This window comes from Mizuhopecten yessoensis, unplaced genomic scaffold, assembly GCF_002113885.1.
Source record: "Mizuhopecten yessoensis strain PY_sf001 unplaced genomic scaffold, ASM211388v2 scaffold9033, whole genome shotgun sequence".
Taxonomy (NCBI): Eukaryota; Metazoa; Mollusca; class Bivalvia; order Pectinida; family Pectinidae; genus Mizuhopecten; species Mizuhopecten yessoensis.
The window spans coordinates 339,474-356,372 of NW_018407845.1; the positions used below are offsets into that span (position 1 = coordinate 339,474).

The following is a 16,899-nucleotide window of genomic DNA, read 5'->3' on the forward strand; positions in this document are numbered from 1 at the left end:
TAGGTTGTTGACCTGACCCGTTGTTGTTCACTGATCTCCTATAGGTTGTTGACCTGACCCATTGTTGTTCACTGATCTCCTATAGGTTGTTGACCTGACCCGTTGTTGTTCACTGATCTCCTGTAGGTTGTTGACCTGACCCATTGTTGTTCACTGATCTCCTATAGGTTGTTGACCTGACCCGTTGTTGTTCACTGATCTCCTATAGATTGTTGACCTGACCTTTATGTTCTTTACTAAGCCTGATTCATAGAACTGATATAGTTGGCTGGGTAGTTAGTGTTCTCAGATGTTCTAAGCTTTTATTTTTTTAACCTTTTGAGTGTAGAACTTGTCATGCTATTCTGTGTTTGTCTTGGTGAAAATAACACACACAAAGTTGAGTCATTATGGCAGTTTATTTATCTGTTAAGTCTTGTTCCCTCTTTCTGGTGTTGATGTGGCCTAATAACCTATTGACCATTATGATAATGCGTTTATCTGATTTCCCCACCTTTTCAGGTACAAAATTGACCTGGTAACCTCGTAACCTACTTAATTGAGTATGGTCATTGTGTTCATCACAAAGTAAGTTGCTAAATTTCAATTATTGAATTCAGATATTTTAAAATGGAAAGTTTTTCACAGGACAAAACAGTGCATGAAATCAATACAGCGGAATATATACAATAAAGCTACTGATATTTGTAGCACAACATGTTCATTATTAGTAAATTCACTTCGGGTAAATTTTATTTTAAAAGGCTAGAGGGTGAAAATATATTGAAGTAGAGGGACTCTAGCGGTACCCCGGTTTCCTCCAACATTATAAGACCCCCTGCATGATTCTGTGCAGACAAACAAGCGTGATAAATATGAATTATAAAAGTTGTTTTATAATTGTTGTAATTAAATAAAGTTAATATTAAATCTCCTCATCATATGTACACTGATGAAATTTTGTGTGTCATCAGTCAAGGCTAAAAGTTCAAAGGTCACACTTGACCAATTTCGAAGTCAATAGGATGTATACATGATATAGTGCCCTGACATCCAGTACTATTTGGTAGTCACCAGCCAAGGTTAAAGTGTTGCCACTTCATCTATTAAATATGGCATGGTTTGAAAATAATGTGGACCATTGATTGTAGTTGACACCTGTCATTTGATATCTTTTAATCAATATGAAGTTTATTTCTGTCAGTTCCAATACAATGTCAATTAGCAGATCTAAATTGATCATGGTTTTACACGTTTGACAATTACGTAAATGTAAATTGATCATGGTTGTACATTTGACAATAACATAGATGTAACTTGATCATGGTTGTAAATTTGACAATAATATAGATGTAAATTGATCATGGTTTTACATGTTTGACAATAACATAGATGTAAGTTGATCATGGTTGTACATTTGACAATAATATAGATGTAAATTGATCATGGTTTTACATGTTTGACAATTACGTAGATGTAAATTGATCATGGTTGTACATTTGACAATAACAAAGATGTAAATTGATCATGGTTTTACATGTTTGACAATTACGTAGATGTAAATTGATCATGGTTTTACATGTTTGACAATTACGTAGATTTAAATTGATCATGGTTTTACACATTTGACAATAACATAGATGTAAATTGATCATGGATGTACACGTTTGACAATTACGTAGATGTAAATTGATCATGGTTTTACACATTTGACAATTACGTAGATTTAAATTGATCATGGTTTTACACGTTTGACAATTACGTAGATTTAAATTGATCCTGGTTTTACACATTTCACAATTACGTAGATTTTAATTGATCATGGTTTTACACATTTGACAATTACATAGATTTAAATTGATCCTGGTTTTACACATTTCACAATTACGTAGATTTAAATTGGTCATGGTTTTACACATTTCACAATTACGTAGATGTAAATTGAGCATGGTTTTACACATTTCACAATTACGTAGATTTAAATTGGTCATGGTTTTACACATTTCACAATTACGTAGATGTAAATTGATCATAGTTTTACATGTTTGACATTTACGTAGGTATAAGTTGACCCTGTAGGAAGGGTTCATCAAATAACTAGATATAAATTGAATATTGCCAGGAGGTTTGACGAGTAAGTAGACATATGCTGTTTCCGACTCTACAAGGTAAAATGGTGAGTCAATGATAGAAATTAAATTGTCCTTGTCATTTAGCATCACTAATAGTTTCAGCGTGATGTGGGTACACAGCATTACGTCTAGACCAAAGGGCTCTGTGAAGAGTAGTAGCAAGCATAAGCTCTTGTTACGGCTGATTATCCTGTTAAAACTTTTAATTATTCATGACAATATCGTCTGCAAAACAATTTTAGATCAATAAAGAGTGTGTTGTAGAGAGGGCTACCGGTTACCCTGAACTCATCAGTAGATGTCATTGTTGTAGATATGGTTAACGCTTTTTGTTTAGTTCATCAGCTGTTAATAAATTCACTTTTAACTTGACATAACTGCCAAATAACCTGGTGTCAATTGGCTCTGAGACGTATTCCCTTGTCCAGGCTATAAATAAATCGTGGCCCTGACACAATTGCATTACTTTGCTGTTAACTTGAAATGAATGCCTGGAATCTTCAATACTTTATTCATTCTTAAGTTGAATTTATTCTTTTAAAATGGTTAAGGTCATTGAATAAACATTACCGTAAATTTCTGTTTGTTTTATTACATTTTGGTACTCCAACTGTTCTCATTGGTTATTTTAAAATTTATACGGGTCCTTAAATGATTTATCCATTCATTAGATTTAACAATTGAATTATCTTGAAATGAAGAAATGTTTTGATTGAATAAACACTCAGCTTTCTGGTGGGTTACACAGAGAAAGTGATGAATATGCTTTTTTTTTTTAAATATTCTTCATAAAAACCATATCTATTCGGTTGTGTTCTTCCTAACAGATGCAAAGTTTTGACCTTAAAATTTAGTCAGTTAGAATTTCTGAGAAGAATGGTTACATTCTAGACAGTTAAGAGATATTTGAGTATTGCACAGTTGCATGCTTCCAAAGCATCTCTGAGGATTTCTGAGCAATCATCCACAGAAACTACAAATGTTTTACTGCTGTGCAAGACTTGCGTATAACTTCCGTATAGTCAGAGAAAAACTTACTGTTAATCGACACATTCAAGTGACTCACAACTAATTGCCTATTTGAGAATACTCTTACAAAGGAAATACATTTCAAACCCCAGATAAACAAATGTATTATTCATGGCTGTGCAGTATATTCTTCTTCCTGAGAATCCATGTTATAACTCCCAAAAGACTTTTTAAAGTTGATGTCGGCAACTGATAAATCAGAGATCTTAGCAGCCTTTAAAATCGCATACAGGAACAATGTATGTGCGATAGTGACTGATAGAATCTAAGTATGAGGGACAGTGACTGATATAATCTAAGTATGAGGGACAGTGACTGATAGAATCTAAGTATGAGGGACAGTGACTGATATAATCTAAGTATGAGGGACAGTGACTGATATAATCTAAGTATGAGGGACAGTGACTGATATAATCTAAGTATGAGGGACAGTGACTGATATAATCTAAGTATGAGGGACAGTGACTGATATAATCTAAGTATGAGGGACAGTGACTGATATAATCTAAGTATGAGGGACAGTGACTGATATAATCTAAGTATGAGGGACAGTGACTGATATAATCTAAGTATGAGGGACAGTGACTGATATAATCTAAGTATGAGGGACAGTGACTGATATAATCTAAGTATGAGGGACAGTGACTGATATAATCTAAGTATGAGGGACAGTGACTGATATAATCTAAGTATGAGGGACAGTGACTGATATAATCTAAGTATGAGGGACAGTGACTGATATAATCTAAGTATGAGGGACAGTGACTGATATAATCTAAGTATGAGGGACAGTGACTGATATAATCTAAGTATGAGGGACAGTGACTGATATAATCTAAGTATGAGGGACAGTGACTGATATAATCTAAGTATGAGGGACAGTGACTGATATAATCTAAGTATGAGGGACAGTGACTGATATAATCTAAGTATGAGGGACAGTGACTGATATAATCTAAGTATGAGGGACAGTGACTGATATAATCTAAGTATGAGGGACAGTGACTGATATAATCTAAGTATGAGGGACAGTGACTGATATAATCTAAGTATGAGGGACAGTGACTGATATAATCTAAGTATGAGGGACAGTGACTGATATAATCTAAGTATGAGGGACAGTGACTGATATAATCTAAGTATGAGGGACAGTGACTGATATAATCTAAGTATGAGGGACAGTGACTGATATAATCTAAGTATGAGGGACAGTGACTGATATAATCTAAGTATGAGGGACAGTGACTGATATAATCTAAGTATGAGGGACAGTGACTGATATAATCTAAGTATGAGGGACAGTGACTGATATAATCTAAGTATGAGGGACAGTGACTGATATAATCTAAGTATGAGGGACAGTGACTGATATAATCTAAGTATGAGGGACAGTGACTGATATAATCTAAGTATGAGGGACAGTGACTGATATAATCTAAGTATGAGGGACAGTGACTGATATAATCTAAGTATGAGGGACAGTGACTGATATAATCTAAGTATGAGGGACAGTGACTGATATAATCTAAGTATGAGGGACAGTGACTGATATAATCTAAGTATGAGGGACAGTGACTGATATAATCTAAGTATGAGGGACAGTGACTGATATAATCTAAGTATGAGGGACAGTGACTGATATAATCTAAGTATGAGGGACAGTGACTGATATAATCTAAGTATGAGGGACAGTGACTGATATAATCTAAGTATGAGGGACAGTGACTGATATAATCTAAGTATGAGGGACAGTGACTGATATAATCTAAGTATGAGGGACAGTGACTGATATAATCTAAGTATGAGGGACAGTGACTGATATAATCTAAGTATGAGGGACAGTGACTGATATAATCTAAGTATGAGGGACAGTGACTGATATAATCTAAGTATGAGGGACAGTGACTGATATAATCTAAGTATGAGGGACAGTGACTGATATAATCTAAGTATGAGGGACAGTGACTGATATAATCTAAGTATGAGGGACAGTGACTGATATAATCTAAGTATGAGGGACAGTGACTGATATAATCTAAGTATGAGGGACAGTGACTGATATAATCTAAGTATGAGGGACAGTGACTGATATAATCTAAGTATGAGGGACAGTGACTGATATAATCTAAGTATGAGGGACAGTGACTGATATAATCTAAGTATGAGGGACAGTGACTGATATAATCTAAGTATGAGGGACAGTGACTGATATAATCTAAGTATGAGGGACAGTGACTGATATAATCTAAGTATGAGGGACAGTGACTGATATAATCTAAGTATGAGGGACAGTGACTGATATAATCTAAGTATGAGGGACAGTGACTGATATAATCTAAGTATGAGGGACAGTGACTGATATAATCTAAGTATGAGGGACAGTGACTGATATAATCTAAGTATGAGGGACAGTGACTGATATAATCTAAGTATGAGGGACAGTGACTGATATAATCTAAGTATGAGGGACAGTGACTGATATAATCTAAGTATGAGGGACAGTGACTGATATAATCTAAGTATGAGGGACAGTGACTGATATAATCTAAGTATGAGGGACAGTGACTGATATAATCTAAGTATGAGGGACAGTGACTGATATAATCTAAGTATGAGGGACAGTGACTGATATAATCTAAGTATGAGGGACAGTGACTGATATAATCTAAGTATGAGGGACAGTGACTGATATAATCTAAGTATGAGGGACAGTGACTGATATAATCTAAGTATGAGGGACAGTGACTGATATAATCTAAGTATGAGGGACAATGACTGATATAATCTAAGTATGTTGGACAGTGACTGATATAATCTAAGTATGAGGGACAGTGACTGATAGAATCTTAGTATGAGGGACAGTGACTAATAGAATCTAAGTATGAGGGATAGTGACTGATAGAATCTAAGTATGAGTGACAGTGACTGATAGAATCTAAGTATGAGGGACAGTGACTGAAATAATCTAAGTATGAGTGACAGTGACTGATAGAATCTAAGTATGAGGGACAGTGACTGATAGAATCTAAGTATGAGGGACAGTGACTGATATAATCTAAGTATGTGGGACAGTGACTGATATAATCTAAGTATGAGGGATAATGACTGATACAATCTAAGTATGTGGGACAGTGACTGATAGAATCTAAGTATGTGGGACAGTGACTGATAGAATCTAAGTATGAGGGACAGTGACTGATAGAATCTAAGTATGAGGGACAGTGACTGATAGAATCTAAGTATGAGGGACAGTGACTGATAGAATCTAAGTATGAGGGACAGTGACTGATAGAATCTAAGTATGAGGGACAGTGACTGATAGAATCTAAGTATGAGGGACAGTGACTGATAGAATCTAAGTATGAGGGACAGTGACTGATAGAATCTAAGTATGAGGGACAGTGACTGATAGAATCTAAGTATGAGGGACAGTGACTGATAGAATCTAAGTATGAGGGACAGTGACTGATAGAATCTAAGTATGAGGGACAGTGACTGATAGAATCTAAGTATGAGGGACAGTGACTGATAGAATCTAAGTATGAGGGACAGTGACTGATAGAATCTAAGTATGAGGGACAGTGACTGATAGAATCTAAGTATGAGGGACAGTGACTGATAGAATCTAAGTATGAGGGACAGTGACTGATAGAATCTAAGTATGAGGGACAGTGACTGATAGAATCTAAGTATTTGGGACAGTGACTGATAGAATCTAAGTATGAGGGACAGTGACTGATAGAATCTAAGTATGAGGGACAGTGACTGAAATAATCTAAGTATGAGGGACAGTGACTGATATAATCTAAGTATGAGGGACAGTGACTGATAGAATCTAAGTATGAGTGACAGTAACTGATAGATTCTTAAATATAGGGAACAGTGGCTGATAGAACCTTAAATATAGTACCTGGAATCCTAGATACTAAAACCGGCCATAGGATAAGTACCTGGATACTAAAACTGGCCATATGATAAGTACCTGGATACTAAAACCGGCCATATGATAAGTACCTGGATACTAAAACCGGCCATAGGATAAGTACCTGGATACTAAAACCGGCCATAGGATAAGTATCCAGACAATGGGTTAAAGATTAAATGCTGTAACCTGGAGTTTTGAAACCATTTGTCAACAATGCAATGACATTTTTTCCAAGATTCAATAAAATCTAGTGAGTGTTCATTGATTTCAGGTGGTGGCTATATGACTGTAATACAAAATGTCTTTGGATTCAAGATAGCTTATGTTTTATCTCTTTTAGTCAGGGCATATTAGTTGTTTGAAGAGACTTTCATTGAAAATAAATTATTCTTTTTTTCCCTTCAGTTTGTTTAATTGTTTCTTCTAAATGTTTTCTCAGATTCCAATTAAGCGCTAGGCGATTGCACAATTGTGTAATGATTCATGTAGAAAAATGAGGTTGCAGTTTGGATCTTGGTAGCCAAGCAGCTAATAGGGAGCTTGAGGAAGACAGATGTAATAACGACAACAGCAGATTCATTAGTCTGCTTGCATTCCATCAGAGCTCCAGAGAAATTGACAATGTAATTAAAAGCTTGCATAACATGCAAAAAGAAATAGACTAAATTTCCGCAATTTCTCTTCATTATGTTTTTAAATCCTGCATTAATTTGTTATTGCCATCATCAGTGTGAATACATATCTTTGTTAAAGAACAGTATTTAATTTTCCTCAAGATCTGAACACTTAATTTCTCTTTTGAAAATGACCATAATCTAGTACTTCAATGACTGTAAGGGCAAAACAAGGTCCAAAGGGGGCGAAACATTTGAAATTAATGTTGTCACATAGATACTTCACCCTTCTTACTAAACGCCTATGTTACACAGGTACTCCAGTAAGGTACATGCTTCGATTTAATACTGGGGCAATACATATTTCTGAAATCCATTAAAGACATCTAATTGAAGCAATTATTGTCTGGGATTTGACCATTTATTGAGAAATGATTGCCGTCCCCAGCCTTCGGTAATAGCTCTCCGGTACAATATATGGTTACCAGTACATACCCCGAGCGTTGATGGAGTTACAAGGGGTCTCAAACTCATTTGTTACATCCACAAATGGGAATTTGACTCGACTAGTCCTCACAGAGACTTGTTCTAAACTGATTGTTTGAATACCAGAGTAGCATTAGGTAATACCAACTGTGGTTAGGGGTGCAAATTCACAGTGTTGACGGCCATGGGGCCCTAATCTTGTTACTTTACACACAGTAATGTGTGTGGCTCAAATAGTCTGGTAAATGTCGTTAGATGATTGGAAATGTTTTAAAAACAAATCACTTCACACATGTAAACGTTTCTACAAAAATGGTAGTCCTAAAGGCTCATCATAGCATCTACATACAAATCAAAGGTGACGTTCATCAGATGCTTACATACAAATCAAAGGTGACGTTCATCAGATGCTTACATACAAATCAAAGGTGACGTTCATCAGATGCTTACATACAAATCAAAGGTGACGTTCATCAGATGCTTACATACAAATCAAAGGTGACGTTCATCAGATGCTTACATACAAATCAAAGGTGACGTTCATCAGATGCTTACATACAAATCAAAGGTGACGTTCATCAGATGCTTACATACAAATCAAAGGTGACGTTCATCAGATGCTTACATACAAATCAAAGGTGACGTTCATCAGATGCTTACATACAAATCAAAGGTGACGTTCATCAGATGCTTACATACAAATCCTTCAAATTATAGTTAGTAAGAATACATATCCTACAAATTGTAGTTAGTAAGAATACATATCCTATAAATTGTAGTTAGTAAGATAGAAAGAATATATATCCTACAAATTATAGTAAGCCTTTAAATTATGGTTTGTAAGAATACATATCCTACAAATTATAGTTTGTAAGAATACATATCCTATAAATTATAGTTTGTAAGAATACATATCCTATAAATTATAGTTTGTATACATTTCCTATAAATTATAGCTTGAAAGAATACAAATCCTATAAATTATAGTTAATAAGAATACATATCCTATAAATTATAGTTTGTAAGAATACATATCCTACAAATTATAGCTTTTAAGAATACATATCCTACCAATTTTAGCTTTTAAGAATAAATATCCTTCCAATTGAATTGACACATATCTGTAACTTTGTCGCCGTGAATGCTACAAGAACTACCGTTGTAGGCTCATAATGATACTCGCCATTAAACTTACGAGGTGGAGGTACGTAGCCTTACCCAGTAAGTATAAGAAGTATAAGCAGATTAAAGACATGTACAAAATGGAGATTAAATAGAGAAGAATCCCCCTTTCTCATCCCCCTGGGAAAGGCTCCTCCAACTCCATACTCCACACATTACAGATTTTGTCATGTGGCTGCATTAAAGGGATGATTTTGTCATTTGGTAATTTGTGTTGAACAGATTGGTTGTAATGAAACATAAAAATGCCCTGTTTTCTGACTTGGAGCAGTAAAAGCATACATCTTATGTGTGTAAATTAAATTTGTTGACAAATGCATCATTATGACATATATTTTCCACAAGAGGTGGTCGGCATCTAGGAAAAGCGGATGATAAATCAGCTGTTAGGGCCACTATAGAGCCAGTATTGATCTAACCACGGAGACTGGCACCAGCAGACAGGTGTAGTGTTTGGTAATCAATTGTTCTCTGCTGATACAGGTGTTCCTATCCACACTCAGGTAATCTGTTGTCCTTTGCGTTAAACAGGTGCTCCTGAGCCTCACACAGGTAATCACTGGTCCTCTGCTTTATACAGGTGTTCACAGCCTCACACAGGTAATCAATGGTCCTCTGCTTTATACAGGTGTTCATAGCCTCACACAGGTAATCAATGGTCCTCTGCTTTATACAGGTGTTCATAGCCTCACACAGGTACAGTGGAGGAAAAGAAACAACTTATATTCACTTGATGTAAAACAACATGTCTCTTTACCATTTCTGTGATGAATGGAAAGTGAATACTACGTATAGACAAGGGGCTGTGCAGGTCTGTTTCCATTGACTTCCAGTGCATAGCACTGAGTAAAATAACTTATCTTTTAGTATACAGTTTTAGTATAGTGTATTTCATCACTTTAAATATTGTGTATGATAAGACATAACTGGCTGGACAAGTGGTGCTTTTATAAAACAGTTTGAATGTATAAGTTATAAGACGTTTAAAACTTTTGATTTTATTGATTGATTAATTTGATTCATTCATTTAATTGATTAAATAAATGATTGATGATTGAACTTACTTATTATTAGTTCTGTAACTTTTTAAACAGTAATCTGCTTTAATCATAATGTATTGCTTTAACTCCTGTTATTGTTATAATTACAATCTGTTGTAATGTATAGGGGGATTGTTGGGTGTGGTATCAGTTAGGATATGTTGTAATGTACAGGAGGATTGTTGGGTGTTGTATCAGTTAGGATGTGTTGTAATGTACAGGCGGATTGTTGGTGTTGTATCAGTTAGGATGTGTTGTAATGTATAGGAGGATTGTTGGGAGTGGTAGCAGTTAGGATGTGTTGTAATGTATAGGAGGATTGTTGGGAGTGGTAGCAGTTAGGATGTGTTGTAATGTATAGGAGGATTGTTGGGAGTGGTAGCAGTTAGGATGTGTTGTAATGTATAGGAGGATTGTTGGGAGTGGTAGCAGTTAGGATGTGTTGTAATGTATAGGAGGATTGTTGGGAGTGGTATCAGTTAGGATGTGTTGTAATGTATAGGAGTATATTTGGGTGTGGTATCAGTTAGGATGTGTTGTAATGTACAGGAGGATTGTTGGGTGTGGTATCAGTTAGGATGTGTTGATATGTACAGGAGGGTTGTTGGGTGTTGTATCAGTTAGGATGTGTTGTAATGTATAGGAGGATTGTTGGGAGTGGTACCAGTTAGGATGTGTTGTAATGTATAGGAGGATTGTTGGGAGTGGTAGCAGTTAGGATGTGTTGTAATGTATAGGAGTATATTTGGGTGTGGTATCAGTTAGGATGTGTTGTAATGTACAGGAGTATTGTTAGATGTGGTATCAGTTAGGATTTGTTGTAATGTACAGGAGGATTGTTAGATGTGGTATCAGTTAGGATGGGTTGTAATGTACAGGAGGATTGTTGGGTGTTGTATCAGTTAGGATGTGTTGTAATGTACAGGAGTATTGTTAGATGTGGTATCAGTTAGGATTTGTTGTAATGTACAGGAGGATTGTTGGGGTTGTATCAGTTAGGATGTGTTGTAATGTATAGGAGTATATTTGGGTGTGGTATCAGTTAGGGTGTGTTGTAATGTACAGGAGGATTGTTGGTGTTGTATCAGTTAGGTTGTGTTGTAATGTACAGGAGGATTGTTGAGTGTGGTATCAGTTATGATATGTTGTAATGTATAGGAGGATTGTTGGGAGTGGGATCAGTTAGGATGTGTTGTAATGTATAGGAGTATATTTGGGTGTGGTATCAGTTAGGGTGTGTTGTAATGTACAGGAGGATTGTTGAGTGTGGTATCAGTTATGATATGTTGTAATGTATAGGAGGATTGTTGGGAGTGGTAGCAGTTAGGATGTGTTGTAATGTATAGGAGTATATTTGGGTGTGGTATCAGTTAGGGTGTGTTGTAATGTACAGGAGGATTGTTGAGTGTGGTATCAGTTATGATATGTTGTAATGTATAGGAGGATTGTTGGGTGTGGTATCAGATAGGATGTTGTAATGTACAGGAGGATTGTTGGTGTTGTATCAGTTAGGTTGTGTTGTAATGTACAGGAGGATTGTTGGTGTTGTATCAGTTAGGTTGTGTTGTAATGTACAGGAGGATTGTTGGGTGTGGTATCAGTTAGGATGTGTTATAATGTACAAGGGGATTGTTGGGTGTGGTATCAGTTAGGATGTGTTGTAATGTATAGGAGGATTGTTGGGTGTGGTATCAGGTAGGATGTGTTGTAATGTACAGGAGGATTGTTGGGTGTTGTATCAGTTAGGATGTGTTGTAATGTACAGGAGGTTTGTTGAGTGTGGTATCAGTTAGGATATGTTGTAATGTATAGAAGGATTGTTGGGTGTGGTATCAGTTAGGATGAGTTGTAATGTACAGGAGGATTGTTTGGTGTGGTAGCAGTTAGGATGTGTTGTAATGTAAAGGAGGATTGTTGGGTGTGGTATCAGTTAGGCTGTGTTGTAATGTATAGGAGGATTGTTGGGTGTGGTATCAGTGAGGATCAGTTACAATCTGTTGGAATGTATTGGAGGATTGTTGGGTGTGGTATCTGGTATCAGTTAGGATGTGTTGTAATGTACAGGAGGTTTGTTGAGTGTGGTATCAGTTAGGATATGTTGTAATGTATAGGAGGATTGTTGGGTGTGGTATCAGTGAGGATCAGTTACAATCTGTTGGAATGTATTGGAGGATTGTTGGGTGTGATATCTGTGTGGATCAGTTGTAATGTATAGGAGGATTGTTGGGTGTGGTATCAGTGAGGATCAGTTACAATCTGTTGGAATGTATTGGAGGATTGTTGGGTGTGATATCTGTGTGGATCAGTTGTAATGTATAGGAGGATTGTTGGGTGTGGTATCTGTTAGGATGTGTTGTAATGTATAGGAGGATTGCTGGGTGTGGTATCAGTTAGGATATGTTGTAATGTATAGGAGGATTGTTGGGTGTGGTATCAGTGAGGATCAGTTACAATCTGTTGGAATGTATTGGAGGATTGTTGGGTGTGATATCTGTGTGGATCAGTTGTAATGTATAGGAGGATTGTTGGGTGTGGTATCAGTGAGGATCAGTTACAATCTGTTGGAATGTATTGGAGGATTGTTGGGTGTGATATCTGTGTGGATCAGTTGTAATGTATAGGAGGATTGTTGGGTGTGGTATCAGTGAGGATCAGTTACAATCTGTTGGAATGTATTGGAGGATTGTTGGGTGTGATATCTGTGTGGATCAGTTGTAATGTATAGGAGGATTGTTGGGTGTGGTATCAGTGAGGATCAGTTACAATCTGTTGGAATGTATTGGAGGATTGTTGGGTGTGATATCTGTGTGGATCAGTTGTAATGTATAGGAGGATTGTTGGGTGTGGTATCAGTGAGGATCAGTTACAATCTGTTGGAATGTATTGGAGGATTGTTGGGTGTGATATCTGTGTGGATCAGTTGTAATGTATAGGAGGATTGTTGGGTGTGGTATCAGTGAGGATCAGTTACAATCTGTTGGAATGTATTGGAGGATTGTTGGGTGTGATATCTGTGTGGATCAGTTGTAATGTATAGGAGGATTGTTGGGTGTGGTATCAGTGAGGATCAGTTACAATCTGTTGGAATGTATTGGAGGATTGTTGGGTGTGATATCTGTGTGGATCAGTTGTAATGTATAGGAGGATTGTTGGGTGTGGTATCAGGTAGGATGTGTTGTAATGTACAGGAGGATTGTTGAGTGTGGTATCAGTTAGGATGTGTTGTAATGTACAGGAGGATTGTTGAGTGTGGTATCAGTTAGGATATGTTGTAATGTATAGGAGGATTGTTGGGTGTGGTATCAGTTAGGATGTGTTGTAATGTACAGGAGGATTGTTTGGTGTGGGATCAGTTAGGATTTGTTGTAATGTATAGGGGGGTTGTTGGGTGTGTTATCAGTTAGGATATGTTGTAATGTATAGGGGGATGGTTGGGTGTGGTGGTATCAGTTAGGATGTGTTTTAATGTATAGGAGGATTGTTGGTCGTGGTATTTGTAATGTACAGGAGGATTGTAGGGTGTGGTATCAGTTAGGATCTGTTGTAATGTATAGGAGGATTGTTTGGTGTGGTATCTGTGTGGAATCAGTTAGGATGTGTTGTAATGTATAGGGGGATTGTTGGGTGTGTTATCAGTCAGGATATGTTGTAATGTACAGGAGGATTGTTTGGTGTGGTATCAGTTAGGATTTGTTGTAATGTATAGGGGGATTGTTGGGTGTGTTATCAGTTAGGATATGTTGTAATGTACAGGAGGATTGTTGGGTGTGGTATCAGTTAGGATGTGTTGTAATGTATAGGAGGATTGTTGGGTGTGGTATCAGTTAGGATATGTTGTAATGTATAGGGGGATTGTTGGGTGTGGTATCAGGGAGGATCTGTTGTAATGTATAGGAGGATTGTTGTGTGTGGTATCAGTTAGAATGTGTTGTAATGTATAGGAGGATTGTTGGGTGTGGTATCAGTGAGGATCAGTTAGGATGTGTTGTAATGTACAGGAGGATTGTTGGGTGTGATATCTGTGTGCATCAGTTACAATCTGTGGAATGTGTTGGAGGCTTGTTGGGTGTGATATCTGTGTGCATCAGTTACAATCTGTGGAATGTGTTGGAGGCTTGTTGGGTGTGATATCTGTGCGGATCAGTTACAATCTGTGGAATGTGTGGGAGGATTGTTGGGTGTGATATCTGTGTGGATCAGTTACAATCTGTGGAATGTGTTGGAGGATTGTTGGGTGTGATATCTGTGTGGATCAGTTACAATCTGTTGGAATGTATTGGAGGATTGTTGGGTGTGATATCTGTGTGGATAAGTTACAATCTGTTGGAATGTATTAGAGGATTGTTTGGTGTGATATCTATGTGGATCAGTTACAATCTGTTGGAATGTACAGTAGGATTGTTGGGTGTGATATCTGTGTGGATCAGTTACAATCTGTTGGAATGTATTAGAGGATTGTTTGGTGTGATATCTATGTGGATCAGTTACAATCTGTTGGAATGTACAGGAGGATTGTTGGGTGTGATATCTGTGTGGATCAGTTGTAATGTATAGGAGGATTGTTGGGTGTGCATGGTATCAGTGAGGATCAGTAAGGATTTGTTGTAATGTATAGGAGGATTGTTGGGTGTGGTATCAGTTAGGATGTGTTGTAATGTACAGGAGGATTGTTGGGTGTGGTATCAGTGAGGAGCAGTTACAATCTGTTGGAATGTATTGGAGGATACAGGAGGATTGTTGGGTGTGGTATCAGTGAGGATCAGTTGGGATGTGGTGTAATGTATAGGAGGATTGTTGGGTGTGGTATCTGTGTGGATCAGTTACAATCTGTTCGAATGTATTGGAGGATTGTTGGGTGTGGTATCAGTGAGGATCAGTTACAATCTGTTGGAATGTACAGTAGGATTGTTGGGTGTGATATCTGTGTGTATCAGTTGTAATGTATAGGAGGATTGTTGGGTGTGGTATCAGTGAGGATCAGTAAGGATCAGTTGTAATGTATAGGAGGATTGTTAGATATGGTATCAGTGAGGAGCAGTTACAATCTGTTGGAATGTATTGGAGGATTGTTGGGTGTGATATCTGTGTGGATCAGTTACAATCTGTTGGAATGTATTGGAGGATTGTTGGGTGTGGTATCAGTGAGGATCAGTTGTAATGTATAGGAGGATTGTTAGATATGGTATCAGTGAGGAGCAGTTACAATCTGTTGGAATGTATTGGAGGATTGTTGGGTGTGGTATCTGTGTGGATCAGTTGTAATGTATAGGACGATTGTTGGGTGTGGTATCAGTGAGGATCAGTTACAATCTGTTGGAATGTATTGGCGGATTGTTGGGTGTGATATCTGTGTGGATCAGTTACAATCTGTTGGAATGTATTGGAGGATTATTGGGTGTGGTATCAGTGAGGATCAGTTATAATGTATAGGAGGATTGTTTGGTGTGGTATCTGTGTGGATCAGTTACAATCTGTTGGAATGTATTGGAGGATTGGTGTGAGTGGCAACTGCCTCAACTATTGATTATTCCCTCTGACATTGTCCATATGTATGCTCACAACATGCAACATTCTACTTGCTCTGAAAGATTCTGTTTGAAGTCAGATTTAGCACTTTGACCTTGCAGAAGGTTACTGTAGCCATTTTGAATGTGATTTGTATGTCTGCTTTAGACAGATTTTTTTCTAAGTTACATTTCAGGCTGTTGAGAACAAGAAGAGAATTTGTATTTATGTTTTCCAATGAGTTTAATTGTACCATTTGCGTCCTTCTTTGTCCCTTGGGGGTTTGTTGATTGGTATAGTGAGTATTGGTTCTGATGACAATTTGTTCTTATAACTCTTTAAGTTAATTAACTCACCAATAACTGTCCTTGCTATCTTTGGCTGGTATGTTCATTAACACCTGACAGACAAGTACTCTGAGTATGTTGTAGAATATAGAATGGTTAAATTGACCTTGTGCTGACGATTATGACCTTGTAGCCATTGTAAGGTGATACTTATCTGGGTATTTAACATTAATATTTGATATGTTACCTGATCATGTGTTGAGTGTGTAGCGGTTCTGTACAGGCTGTGCTGGAGCCTAGGCCAATGCTGGGGTCGGACACAATCAGGCACACCTCTTTGTTAAAATGTATGTCATATTAATTGATTTCTCATTGCTTATAATGTATTTTATATCCAACTTTATTTCCAAAGAATGGATATGTAAATCTTTATTTCAACCTACTTTGATCCATCGATACGTAAAAGTGTAATAAATAAGATGATGTTTTTCCGGTCGTTTTGTTATGGAGTGCGTAACACTCCCCTGAATATGGTACATGCCAACAGGTTCTGCCAGAGATGTTATGCCAATCTGATGCACCAGAAATATAAAACAAGAGATCTACATGTAAATAGACTGTCTGTTGATTACTGTTGTGTGCTGAAGTATGGGTGTCAACTGTGTGGTGAGGAACATTGTGACCGCTCCCCCTCTCTTTCCCCCTCCCCTACTCCCCTCC

The 16,899-nt window shown here is 37.1% G+C and overlaps 1 protein-coding gene across 3 annotated transcripts in view; it reads left to right on the top strand.

Annotated features, from left to right (window-relative positions):
- LOC110457170 (complexin-like) overlaps positions 1-16,899 on the top strand; it is a 174,984-nt gene that overhangs the window by 101,819 nt on the left and 56,266 nt on the right. The window contains exon 1 of one of the 3 annotated variants that reach the window (XM_021508310.1): positions 9,915-9,947. The exons of 1 other annotated variant lie outside the window; for it this stretch is intronic. The gene's annotated coding sequence lies outside the window, so the exon portion shown is untranslated. Of the gene's footprint in view, positions 1-9,914; positions 9,948-10,024; positions 10,044-16,899 lie in introns of those variants that run through there. One more of the 3 variants, XM_021508312.1, reaches the window with a different exon arrangement.